The 14,811-nt window shown below is 36.6% G+C and overlaps 1 long non-coding RNA gene across 2 annotated transcripts in view; it reads right to left on the bottom strand.

Annotated features, from left to right (window-relative positions):
- The window catches only part of LOC123384353, a 936,858-nt gene that overhangs the window by 632,591 nt on the left and 289,456 nt on the right, over positions 1-14,811 (bottom strand). For both annotated transcript variants that reach the window (XR_006595332.1, XR_006595337.1), the window contains exon 3: positions 3,420-3,665. This is a non-coding gene — a long non-coding RNA (uncharacterized LOC123384353). The remainder of the gene's footprint in view (positions 1-3,419; positions 3,666-14,811) is intronic.

The following is a 14,811-nucleotide window of genomic DNA, read 5'->3' on the forward strand; positions in this document are numbered from 1 at the left end:
AAGTGACCAGCTCTTGATTTTGGCTCAGGTCACAATCTGGGACAGTTCTTGAGATCAGGCCCATCACGGCTCTGTGCTGACAGTGAGGAATCTGCTCAGGATTCTCTCCCCCTCTCTCTCTGCCCCTCCACCACTGGTGTGGATGCATGCTCTCTCTCTCTCTCTCAAAATAAATAAATAAACATTAAAAAAAAAAAAAAAAAAGATGGTTATAGAGCCATTGGTGAAAGGAACCCAGGTACCTAAACTATTTCTTGGAGGAATGCCAGTCAGGAAAACTGACGACTGGGACTGTTACATGAGTATACAGTAAATCATTTTTATTTTAAGTCACAACATTACAGATGTTTTTCTGTTACAGCAGCTAATGGTGCCTAATGAATGCATTGAAAATTTCACCCACACCAAAGTCCCTTCGAGGCACTTTTTACCACCTTTTTTTTTTTTTTATTATTCCTTAATGCCCCTAGATTTTTTGCCTTTCATCTCCAGTAAGTTTCACCTCCCCTCCTCTTTGGTTTCCTTTTTCATCATCCCAATGGGAATTTATCATTACCCAGAACATCCACACCCATGAGATACTAAATTCAAACATTCCAGTAGCAAGTCACAGCCTCCATTTCACTCACTCATTTGGCGACTCTTCCTTACTTTGCTTCCTTTTCATCTGTAGGTCATATTCCTTCCTTTGACCCCTCTCCTTCCTCTCTCCACTCCCTTAACCGTCCTCACTGCCTCTTGCTTAGATTAAATGCTCCAGCACTTCCATCACCTTCTTCTCAGTATTGGCAACTCCATTTGCCAATTGAACCTCCTCAGCAGATTAGTGGCACTCACCTGAGTGGATTGGTACCTCTATCAATTCAAGGTCTCTGATGTCAATTAAGCTCTCAATGTGCCCGGGAACAATTCTGTGTTTTCCTAATTAATTTCTTCTCCTTTTATTCAAACCTTCTACATTTCCCTAAATCTATGATGCTGCCACCATGCCTCTCTCCCAACCAATGGCCTGTTTCTCACTACACAGAGGAAACAGAAGTTTCTAGAAGGAATCCTGTAATAATTTCCTGCTGTGAAACCTAAATTTAATTCACATCTTGTCACAATAGAAAATACGACTCTTAATATAATCTTTAACACATGATTGGAATCTTTAAGGATTGCTAGATAAAATACAAGATGCCCAGTTAAATTTGAATTTCAGGTAATATTGTTTTGGTATAAGTCCCTAGCAATATTTGGAACATACTTATGCTAAAAAATTATTTATCATTTACCTGAAATACAAGTTTTTCTGAAATCCTGGTTTTCTGTCTTATTTTTTACTAAACATGTCAGCCCAGTTTACTCCACTTCTACCCTTTATCCAACTTCTCACTAAATACTCCATTCTCGTTTGTGTCTTCAGTACAACAATTCTAATGGTTATTCCTCAAGAACATTTGTCATACTCACTTATCTCCTAAACTAAATGATTCTACTTCGGCCCCATGTTCCTCTCCACCAACTCCCTTTCTCTGTCTTCCTCTTTACACTCCATTGGCAGTTATATATGCACACTGTCTCCTCGTTTGACTTGAAGTTCACCAATATACTGAAATTTCTCTCATCAAAGTTAACATTAATTTTGCAAAATCATATGGACACTTAGTATTTACCTTACTTGATCTTTAAGTAGCATCTGACACTAGTGACCTGCTCCTAGTTTCTTGAACTACTGTCTTTCTTGGACATTCATGACACTGGAGTCTCCTTGTTTTTGACTTTCTGATCTTCTCAGCTTATTTTCAGGCTATTCTCTTCTTCCCAAGCTCAACAGCCAGTGTTACCAGGAGGTCTGCTTTGTTTTAGGCCCACTCTCCTTCATACACTCTCTTTAGAAAAGCATACATCCCCAAGGCTTCAATCATCATTTGTATCATAGAGAAGTCTCAACCACACATCAAAAATGGGCTAAGAAACCAGGTGGCTTCATTTTGAGAGACTCTATTCATGGTGAGGACACCATCTTAAGGGCTTTTGTTCTGGATGGAATGTTTGTTTTCAATTTAATACAGTTCTGATAAATATCTTCAGTCTCTTAGAGAAGATATGGACTATCCAATGCCTTTATTATTCTAGGTAACTGACAATACCCACTGTGGCCATATTGCAAAACCTCTCCATTGTTGTGAATGAATTTAAGCAGCCAACATAAATCCACAAAAACTTTCACCACAATAACCAATACAAAATAGAGGCTTTTTTATTCCAGGAGAGTGGTGTAGGAAATCTTTGGCTAAATTCTTTGAAGGATAATGGCTCCCTAATCCATATCATATGTTTAATGATTTTTTTTTTCCTATCTCTTGGAAAAAGGATGTAAACATCAAATTATAAGATTAAGTCTAGTTCATGAGAGCTCCCAGAAAATCTGTGTGTAACTTTCTTAGAAAGATGAATATCATATAATTAAATTAAGTGAAACTTGTGAGGCTTGCAAAATTTATATGAGAATTTTTTGGCCAAATGTGTGACAGGTTTTGTTCACTGATGCCATTAAAAAAACAAGAGATCTGCCTTTGAAACTGCCTCAAATGATCCACTAGAGGAATGACTGGCTGCCTTCACTGTCAATCCTTGGGTCTAGGAGACAATATTAACAATGTCTAGACTACCGGAGACCCACTGGTTGCTAGCTTTCTGCCTCATGGCTTATTGACAATAACTAAAAGTTAGGCCAACCCTAGAGAAAAGAGCTATTCATTATTTTGTCAAATGCTTAACAGAGAGATATGCAGAGAATAATGAGTTAAATGATCCATAGCCACTAGGATGTTGCATAGACATTGGCTGTGTACAGTTCTAAAACAAGATTTCTAGGCATTATGTAGTCTTCCTTGCCTCTAAGCATTCCTTTTTATTAGGTAGTACTTTCTTCTCCCTGCCTTGGTATGCAGAAATACTCTTCTCATTTGGGGCAAAAAAAAAAAAAAAAAAAAAAAAAGAAAAGAAAAAAAAAGATATTCCATGAGCTTCAGAATGTGTTCCCTCCCATTGTCCCATCATCACACCTTTAATTATGGGACTATACATTTTGGAGTGGAAGCAACTACTTTCATAGCAAATTTATATGGCATTATAATATTTATAACCAGTTCTTCAACTTGAGACTTCTCAACATGTTCCCGGGGGTGGAGAGAGGCTACTCTGTGCGTTGCAGGATGGCCTCTACCTATGCAATGCTAGTAGCATCCATATCCAAGTTGGGACCACAAAAGATGTCTTCAGGCATGGCCAAGTGCCCCCCTCTTTGGGAGGGGGAAAGTGCCCCAGTTTGAGAACCACTATTTTATACAATATCCCATTAATATGTGATAATATCTGCCATTTCCCAGACAGTGCTGCTCTTCCACATCTCAGAAGGTTCATATCCTTACCTGAAGTGAATGTTTCTTCTCATCCATTAATATATACACCTCCAAAATGAATCAGTAGGTTCTTCACCAATCTACCATGGTTATACAGGAATTCCACTGAAGGACTTCAGTTACACAAGCCAGGGCTTCTATCATTTTTTAGGCTATTATCCTCTTGGCCTTTCCAGATAACTCTTAATGCCTCACAAGAAAGGTATCCATTGACTGAGAGCAGGGTGGTAGCATGTATATTCTCTTTGCTCATTCCTGAGAAAGAAAAAAATGCTGATGAGAATTATCAAGATTTACCAACAAGTGTTATGTCCAATCTGAGGTCAGTAAGGGAAATCATAAGCAGGACAGTCATATTGGTTGAAACTTAAATGATATTCTGTCCACAGAGTCCTTAAATATGTCTGGGATGGCACAATTGAGCACTAGTTAGATGAGTAGTATACCCCAGCTCACTGTCAACTTGTCTGTGACTGTTGCAAATTCAGTTTCTTTTTCACCACCATCCTCCTGATATCATTCTGCCCCCATTCCTTCCAAGCTGGTATCCATGTTTGTTGGAGTCAGCAAATTAAATTCAAAAACATTTGCTAGTTGTTTCACAATTTAGGAGTCTGCTCATTGAAACTGCTACCCATCTCGTGCTCTAGAGGCCTGTATATCTAGGAATACATTATAATCAACAGTTAGCAAGGAGGCTCCACACTGTTTTCTCATTGCCAGCTAAAACTTTAAAGAATCATTTCTCATGTTCTTATAAATTGTTTCCAAAAATGATTATATCAACCACACACATCTACCAACAGTTCTTATTCCTAACTACTTTTCCATCAACTTCTCTGAAAGGTAGCAAGGTTTTTGGAGATGCTAATGAAACTACTTTCAAACTGAAAAAAAAAAATCATAATAAAATAAAATCTTTTAACCCATGACAAATAAAGGCTGTCTTCTTTTCCTTAGAAATAGGTGTCTGGGGCACCTGGGTGGCTCAGTGAGTTGAGCATCTGACTCTTGGTTTCGGCTCAGGTCATGATCTCACAGCTTCATGGGTTCGAGCCCTGCATTGGGTTCTGCACGGGCAATGCGGAGAATGCTTGAGAGTCTCTCTCTCTCTCCCTCCCCCTCTCTCTGGCCCTTCCCCAGTTGTGCTGTTTCTGTCTCTCTCAAAATAAAAACAAATATACTTTTAAAAAAAAAGAAATAGGTGTCTGGTAATACTCTTCAAAGTCAACACTGAAAATACCTATCTTTCTACCAGGCCACAAGGATATCTGGATTCCAGCTATGTGTTTAGTGACTGAAAATTCAAATATATAATATTTTTTCTAGATTTCTTGGATATCACCTTGACCAGAAATAAACCTGAAAATCCAGAATAATGTCATTCATTAGCATTTCATTTATCTGGACTCTTAATCATTGACCTTTGTCAAAGTGATCTTCCTTGAATATTCCCTAAATCACACAGTGTCCAGCATTCTGTTTATTTATACCTTGTTAATGGAGAAAGAACCTGTGATTCCTAGTTTATAACCTCCCCGGCAATCTTCCCTCCAATTCTGCAATGCTGGGAAATCAGGTAAGTCAAAGCTATATAAATTTAATTCCAAAGCACCTTTTCCCCATCAGAAGCCTAACAATTGGGACTAATCAGAGACTGACCTGTGCCATTTGACTTCTAATTGATGCTCTTTATTACCCCAGAGACCACGTATGGGGAATTTAACTAAACATTGCTTTATTCCTGTCCAATTTGTAGTAAGACTACATGAGTTCACTTATTTCAATCAGGTTTCCAAAGGCCTGACAGAACCCACAAAGGAACATGTATCATTCATGTCATGACTAAAATATGACAGTGACTAGAGTTCCACTATTTGCCATTTCAACAATTCAGATAAATGCTCCACAAAAGTAACACACTGGTCTTTGACATCAGAGTGTATAATGTGTATCAAAAAATACCTCCCCATGTGGAATCCCGAAGGATCAATAAGAAAGTATTTATTTTGGGCTCACATTAGTATGATTCATATGAAATCTACCCTGGGGATACAGTCAGGAGTGCCCACTGTATTCCATCACATAGACATCTGCTCCTGCCCCTGATTCTTAAAATGCAAATCGGACCTTTTCCTCCTATAGGTTTCCATGAGGGAACTCATACCTGAGATCTCAGTGAGCACATATGCCTCCCCAAACTCCATGCACTCCCTATCTCATTTCCTCTCCCCCTTCAATCTTATCAATCCCCCCCAAAAAAAGCTCTTGTTCTGTCACTTAAACATTACTACTTCAGAACAAAACCACTGTCTTCTTTCCCTGAACTGCCATAATAGTCTTCTCATTGGTCCTCCTATAATCGTTAGTGTTTCCTTATAGTTTCTTTTCCACACAGAGGTCATACGATTTTTTTTAATGTAAATCAGATTTTTCCTCTTTTAAAACCATCTAGTAGCTTCCCATCACTTAGAATCAAACCCAAACAATCTGCCAAAACCTAAAATAGCCATCATAATCTGTGGTCTTGCCTCTCTCCTCTTCAATGGATTCTACCAAGGGACTTTCATTCTCATCCTGACACACACCTTGCTTGGTCCTTATGCCCACTGACTTCTTTCCTCTGAGGTTAGCTCCTCATCATTCAGGTCTTTGTCCAAAGTCACCTCAGAAAGGCATCCTAGGAACTCTATCAAAAACGTACCCTCTCCTTGCCAGATACTCTAATTTCTTCAGGGAAATTATCACTTTCTGAGTTGTTTTAATAACTTGTTAACTTCCCAAGGCACGAACACTCTGTGGTTCACCACTGTCAGCATCTGTTGTATATGAGGTATACCATTAAAAACCAATAAAGACACACCTGTGAGGGAAACAGTAATATTAGGAGAAAGCTAGATACGAACTCTAGAAAGAGGCAATGGGCTGAGTTATGTACCGCAATAATTCATACGGTGAAGTTTTGACACCTAGTACCTCAGAATGTGATTTTATTTGGAGAATGGGTCTTTAAAGAGGTAAATCAAGTTAAAATGGGGGCATTATTGTGGGCCCTAATCCAATATGGCTGGTGTCCTTATAAGAAAAGGAAAATTTGGACACAGACATAGATAGAAGACCATATGAAGACATAGTTGAGAAGATGGCCATCTACGAGCCAAAAAGAAAGGCTTCAGAAGAAACCAACCCACCTGACATCTTGATCTTGGACTTCTAGCATTCAAAATTAGAAAACAACAAAAAACAAAAAATACAAAGTCCTATTGTGTAAGCCACCCAGTTTGTGGTACTTTGTTATTGTGGACCCCACAAATTATACAGTAGGGAATTTTGCTTTTCAGAGAGCATGGTAAGCTGGGTGACTTGAGATGTGCAGTGGTTAAAACCCTGAATCAAATTAGAGGATGCTTGGGGAAAAAATGACAATAGAAATTTAGTAATATTGAATGACTTGGAAGATTTGGACTTCTTGTATTTACTGAAGAAAACAGAGATGTACACTATACTAGGATTAATACTGATGATCTTTCATGGAAAGGAATATATTCAAATCTGAGTACACTGTGCATATTGGGACTATCCTTTTAGATGGTTAAAAATGAAGAGGTAAGAAGTATTAGAGTATGCACAGTCTTATCACCATATGATTACTAATTCAGAATCATTGCTAAAAGAAGGATTTCTGGTACATACAAATAGAAATACTTTATTTAATTTGATGAGATAGCTAAAGAAATAAGTAGTATTTGACAATATTGTTAAAGAATTTAGAACGAACCAATGCCTAGAGCTGTAAGTTTGATTAAAAAAAAATTGGAGCTCCTCGACGGCTCAGTCAGCTCAGTGTCCAACTCCTGCTTTCTACTCAAGTCATGATCTTACAATGCGTGGTATTGAGCCCCACATCAGACCCCTGCTGACAGCACTGTCTGACTCTACAGCTCCACACTGACAGCGTGGAGGCTGCTTGGGATTCTCTCTCTCTCCCTCTCTCTCTGCCCCTCCCCTGCTCATGTGTGCACACTCTCTCCCTCTCTCTTAAAATAAACAAACATTTTAAAAATATATAAAAATTAAAGTAGTAATCTGACACACAATGCCATATAAATGATGGACCCTTAATAAATGCTTACTGAAGGGAACAGCACTGACTTATTATCCACCAGAAAATAGCCAAATTAAATAATGAAGAAAAACTAAGAGTGAGAAATAACAGAAAGATTAAGTTAGTTATTGAATTCACATACAATGGTAAGGCACGTCATATGAAAACCCTAACAAAAATAACACAAGAGAGTAAAGTCATTAGAAATCACAGACCCACTTTTTAAATAATGAGACCCCGTTGCATAATTGTGATCCACATTTTCTGAAATTTCCTGAGGGAATTCTTTTTAACTTTCAACAACTGAGTATATTGGCAAATACTTGGCAACTCATATCTTAATAAGCAACAAAGAACAACCAATCAATAAACTGTAAAATGACAAATATTAGCAATTAATGTGGAGTATAAATTATAGCCACACGAAGTTAAATGCATTCTAAAGTGTTGCTGCTTGACTTTAAGTGCTGGTAACATGTCCAAGGTTTTATGTTGTACTCCAAATACAGTGAGCCTCAGTATAAAGACCCCAAGTATTAATTACTGTGTACTAACTTGACCAGTATGTAACTTTATCAGTCTTTTGACACAGCGACTCTTAACTGCTAGAAAAATTGACAATACTTTCATTTGTGTTGAATGCTATTAGCTCCTATTTGAATGTATTATGTGATGAGGGAGCATAAGGCAAGCTGACAGGCCGCAACCCTCCCCGCCACCCAGGCAAGGTATGTGTGATATTCCTTGGGCATTCCTGGCTGCCCAAAAACAAGGGAAAGGGAGGAAAACAAATGGTTAACCTGCAGGACCTAAGTCTCCACCACCCCTCCATAGTGATGTGGGAAACAAAGGCAATGTGAGAAACAAAGGCAGAAGGAAAGGGCAGATAGAACTAAATTTCCTTGTAACTTTCAGTCCATTGACAAATACTTGAGGCAGGCAGAGTAAAATGTTTGTCCAGGAACTCCCTACTGTCTTAATGTTAATGCTTTGCTAGAGGGAAAAACAACCTTAGCTTGACAATTGCTAGGCCTCCAGTATCCTGTGAGTCTTTTTTAGCATATGAAAACCTAACTGGAAACTTCCCCCTGGACTTATGACCCCCAACCCCATAGTATATAACCAGTCTCTCCCAATGGTCCTGGGGCAGCTCTTCCTGCCCAAGCTCCTGTCCCTCATTTCAATAAAATCACCTTTTTGCACCGAAGATGTTTTTAAGGATTCTTTCTTGGTCGTCAGTTCCATACCCCACAAGCCCCACTGTCACCCCTCCAAAAAAAAACCTCATCATTATGTCTCTGTTTTGTTTACCAAACATACATAGCTTGTGCCTGTGTTGCTTTGTTGTTTAGGACACATGTCCATCTTTTTTTCTCTTTCTTGCTCTATGTGAAAGAAGCAATACATAAGTTTCCTCCTTGAATTTACCAATCAGATTCATTAAAGAGAAGGTGAAGCTGTCCTTAAATTTTCTAAGGGGTCACTGAAGAGGAAAAATTATACTAGTTAATGTGGTAAATTTTTAAATAAATAAATAAATAATAAAACCTACCCAGTTGTAGCTGACAACTATAAAGATTAAGTGAAGTTAAAATTCCATTTTTGGTTTGTATGTTTTTTTTTAAGTTTTTACTTGAATTCCAGTTGGTTAACATACAGTATAATATGAGATTCAGGTTACAATATAGTAATTCAATAATTCCATACAATACTTGGTATTATATCATTGCAACAAAAGCACTCAAAATACTTGAAATTAAAGCTGTTGATAGAAAACAAAGATGCTTAATGGTTCAGATCTGAAACTTAGAACATTTAACTTCAGGAACTCTATTTGGAGTCGTGAATATAAAATAAATAAACAAAACGACTTTAAATTTTACAGTCGGAACTCAGAGAACAATGCCTAAGAGGATGAGCTGTAGAACTACACAGACCTCTATTACTTTGTAGCTGTGTATCTTACATTCCCTAAATTCTTCATCTCTAAAATGTGAACAGTAATAAATCTGCTTTGTATCGTTTTGTGAAGATTACATGGGTTGTCACAGAAGAGGCATTTAAAATAAAGCCTCATATATCGTAATATGCAATAAATCTTACTAGCATTAGTTGTTGTGATTGTATAACTGTAGGAGACCAGAATATGCCCCTGCAAAATATGCCTCTTCGGCATAAGAACCATTTTGATCTGATTATTCTGAAAAACAGGCACAGGAAAAGCTTTGGAAATAGTGTTACCCATCTGCAAAGGAAATTTGCATTTATAAAGGAATTCTCCAATTGTACACATGTCATCCTCTCTGTACCAGGAAGAGAAGGAGGACTGTAAAACACAAGCTACTCATCAATGTGGAAGGTACAGACTTAAATCTGTAAAATAAAACTTACCTCTGTTTACTGTACTATTTCTGGTAACGTACCCATAACTTTCCTCCTCCATACTTGTCTTTGTTTTAGCTGAAGATGGCACTTAAGCTCAAGCTCTAACCAGCTCTTGGGAGTTTACTGATCCCTGTTTCTCCCATGTGTATATGAGAGATACATATTCATAACCTTTTGTTTTTAATCTACCTGTTGTAACAGGATCCCCAACCAAGTACCTAAAGGGTAGAAGGATAAGATTTTTTCCCTCTCTCTATATTATTAGTGTAAATCATTTCACTAATATTTACTGAGCTTCCACTACGTGAAGAGCGATTATAAGAAAAAGTAATTTACGTATCTTCTGAGCGACAATCACTTTTAGAAGTTCAGGTCAAACTTTTATCCCCCACTTGTACCACTTCCACCATCTCCACCCCTCCAGTCTAACCACCTGAATGCAAAATTATACTCCTCAGCAATTTAAATTATGCCATTATTCCTTTGCTCATTTTTTATCACAGATTTAAGCTCCGCGGTGCTATGAAACCTGCAGACACAGAAGTTCATGATTTATGTATGTATTTGATAGCCTCACCCCTGACATCCTAGCCTCAAATCTAGACTCTTAAACTGCCCACTTAGCTCTGTTAACTGATTTTAATCTTGCATATTAGAGGAGCCATTCAAATGTTCTTAAGCATTATCATCTTGGCACTTTAATTGAAATATATCTTTACATTTTTTAAAAAAATGGAACATAACAGTGAATAAAAGCAGCCCTTTATTCACACAATGTATGCTAATGTTGACCCAACTGCTCTTAGCTTTTCAAAAGACTCTTGTGATTTCCTGGAATTTCCTGAACTCAGCACTTTGATGACCATGGCTATTTTAACTTCATTGCTCTCCCAATTGCAAAGGAGCTTTTGACATTTGGATTTTGTGTTCATCTAATGGCAACTGCAATTAAAGCTTTCCCACATCAATGAGCTAACTTTCTAAGGCCATTTCAAAGGGCGAATTCAATATTCAAATTGCATGATGCTTATTGATCTGTGTGCTACTATTTGTGTGACTGGAAAAGGACTCGTTAGAAATTTTCCTGACATTATTGATAAAAAAAAAAATTAAATAAAACTAAATTCACTCAAGGATTCTGCATTCATATAATGAGAACATAGTTGAAGCCCAAATAATTAATTGGTTAGCATTAGGCATAGGTAGAGAAAGAAGCCAAACTCTCTCAGGCCTGACCAAACAGTGCTTATTTTGAGAGGATGAGTACACAAACTGCATTTCTATATTCTTGAAAGTACAATTTAATCACTTCAGAATCATTTTTTAAATGTGTCCCAAGAAACTGCAGGTTCAGACAGCCTAGAAATGAAAGCTTCTACTTTAGCCCCATGATCTCTAGTTGATTTAGGAATACTTGATGCCCCTAGTAGGTTCATGGGCTGTAAGTGAGCACTTCCTTCGTTAAGTCCAGGTAAGTCCAATGGACATTTAACACTGGATCTTTATGCTGCTGCTGTATACGTATTTTCAATTTCAATTTTATTTTTATCAGATAAAAAAAATAGGGAAACAATAAGTAAAACAAAGCACTCCAGAGAAACTTAGGAATGTTTGTTTCATGCACATTTGCCCGAGACTATATCTACCCATAAAAAGCGGATTGGAGAATTATTATAATTATCTGGATAAGTGTGCCATTAAACATTTCATCTTTGCCAAAACATCTATTTACATAATTTCCAACTCTTTTTTTTTCTAATGTGCTCACTGCATACAAAAAACACAAAAAAACAAAAAACAAAAGTCACTTTGAATTATCTAGTAATCAGATGAAGAACAAATTGGAAGCTTTAACTTGGCTAACATTCTTTCCTAGGTTTGGTAACTTTTAATAGACCAACGTAAAAAACTGCTTTAATTAATTTTTATATGTGTATCTATGTAAGAAAAACAACAGAGGATATGGAATAATCATATAATCATTTGGGAAATAAAGCTTGGTGGCATTTCAAGTATTTTTTTCTTGAACACTTATTACAAATAAAAAAAAAAAAAAAGGAAAGCAGGTAGATAGCTGAAGAACCCATGTTTTGAACTTGATTCAGATGTTAGAGGAAAAAGCAATAAAATTTTTCCTCATATTTAAGAGAAATAGAAGAAAGGAAATATATAAAAGGCAGGAAAGACTCAGAAATACACTCTTGCCATCTCATTTTTGCCCCAAACTAACCAGTATCAACAAAGAAGCTGATTTGTGACGACACTGTCTCTTTTAGCTAATAATTCACACAGTTGTTGAAAACACATCAACAGGCAGTAATCAATGTTGTTAAAAAGAATATTTATGTAACAGAATTTATATAATTAGGTCCTCAAATGGTAGGACCGTAGAAATGTAATTATCATTCCTATTTTACAAATGGAAATATTGAGATTCAGAGGGTCAAATGACTAACCTAAGGTAACCTGACTAGTTGGCAAAAATGGTACGAGCAACAGGTATTTTCACACCTGGTATAAGACAACAGCATTATACACAGACAGCAAATAGGCAAGGTGTGCATATGAAGTGAAGATAGAGATAAGGAGGCAAACAAAGGTAGACAGAATATATAATTTTTATTGAAATTCTTGGTGTGTGTTTCTGTGTGTGTGTGTTTGTAGAAGAGAGAGTGGGAATTAGAGTAGTAATTATGGGTCTTGTTCTGGAAGCCAAGAGAGGAAAAACAAACCATCAGGATAATAAAATCAATAGCAAAAGGAGTTGCTTCATAAGTTGAATGGTAATTGGCATAAAATAATGAGTATAATTCTGTTTGATAATTGCATCTGTTCTATGAAAAGACTATTTTATCTAGGTGATAATAGTGGACATTTTTCAATGCATGTTTTGATTTTTCCTCACATGATTCAAAAAAACAAATAATATGAAGGGAAATTCATATCTAAGTAAACAATAAACTCTAATAATTTTGTATGCTCACCATCTGTCTAAATAATATCAAAATATAAGCATTTCTGTAAATATTTGAAATCAAATATCCAAAGAGTTTACACGTTTTGTTATATGTGAATTTAGATATTATGTCTTAAGTGCTTTATTCTAATTCCTTTAATTACAACCATATACCTATATGTCATCTTTCTACATGGAATGGGTTAGGAAAAAAAATGACTTTTAATTAAGACAATTTTCTAAAAACAACATGGTTTGTTTACGCATCCATCCATGTGAGCCACACTGCATCAGTTTCCAGGAATATCAGGATCTAGAACATATGGTCCCTATCCAAAGCAGGTAAGTAAAGAAAACAGATGAGTAAATTCAAGGTAGCTCTATAGTATGATGATTAGGATAACTGAAGGCAAAGCACTGTACAAAGGACATATATTGGAGGGTTCTTAACCCAGACTGGAGAGATCAAGAGAGGTGACATCTCAGCTTCAGAATTTCGTGAATAAACAAGACGGAGCCAAATAAAATGAAGTGTGTAGGTGGTAAGGGGGGCAAGGATGGCATACTAAGCCTCTACAAGGTATTCTTAGGAGATATATTTTAAAAATAACATAGGCAGAGTGGCTGGATTGGGAAGGCTTCTGTGTAGTATACTTTGGCTGGAACATAAAGCGTTTAAGGAAAAATGAATTGAGACCAAAATAACAGGCAGATCGTAAAGAGACACATGCACTATATTAAGAAAATTATTTGTGTAAGGATATTTGTGTATGTAAGATCCTATTCAATACCTACCTTTTTTCCCTGAAAAGATTTATGTCAGTTGATTTGCACTTTGTATTTTATTTTGAAATATCATTTAAGATTCTCAAAATTGAGAATCACAAATGTCTCGTTGGTTAGAAAAATGTTCCCTATTGCTCACCCTTCTGCACTCCTTCTCCCTCCCAAAACCAATGTTCTATAGAATTTTCTTTATCACTTTTAGCATGAAGGGTAGTTTTATCTTCATAAAAGATAATAACAAGCATATGTCATAAAGAACAGGGATTGATAATCCTTGTAATTTCATCTATGCTAATGAACTTCAAATGCTATTCATATTTTGTATATATCGAGGATTTGTCACAACAAAAACATAATAGAGGTAGAACATTAAAAGTACAGTTACAAGTCGTCCTTTTCAACAAAACAGTTTACATCCCGTTGTCGATGGAATATGTGTAAGCTGTTTGCTTGAATAATGTGTGAGGTAAAGCATTTGACAGGTTAATTATACATTGCTTTAAAATCCATTTCCTAGCATTTTATTTGGAATTGGTTGTGTTTTAATTTCTTTGATTCTCTTTCTTCTTTTTTATTATGGAACCAGAAAAATACATTTTTCAAAGATTTTACCTGAAAGATAAGGGGTCTCATTATGCTCATTTCCTCTCCTTTCCAAACCTCTGCTTATATCCTTTATTGGTTGCTCCCCAAGGCAGAAGTCATTGCTAATCTTCAGTGGCCAATGCCTGAGATATTCTTTGGAGGCATGTTTTACTACCAAAGACTTAGAAGTATGAGCCACATGTTTTCAGATTGTATCTAGGCAGATTTTCTATCCAGACAACTGTTCTGGTTTGACATCTTCCACAGCTGCACCTTTCTTCTGTATAATTGCAGGGGGTCTGGACCAAACACACCCATTTCAGAATCAAGGAAAGAGAATTGAAACAAGTTTTGTTTGGTTCTCCTGGATTAAGCAGTGTTCTCTAATTAGCTTTTATCACAGCTCTAACTCAGAAGTTGTTAAGTGTTTGCCCAACTATTGATATAGCAGGGCTTCATTTCCCATTTGACCCTGGCTTCTAGTAAGTGTAACTTCCTCAGAAAGAATCCCAAGAGTAGAGGAGTCCTAAATATCAACACCTTTGAAAGACCAGTTATCACATGACACACCAAGAAGTAATAGA

The sequence above is a fragment of the Felis catus genome, chromosome A1 (assembly GCF_018350175.1).
Source record: "Felis catus isolate Fca126 chromosome A1, F.catus_Fca126_mat1.0, whole genome shotgun sequence".
Lineage (NCBI taxonomy): Eukaryota > Metazoa > Chordata > Mammalia > Carnivora > Felidae > Felis > Felis catus.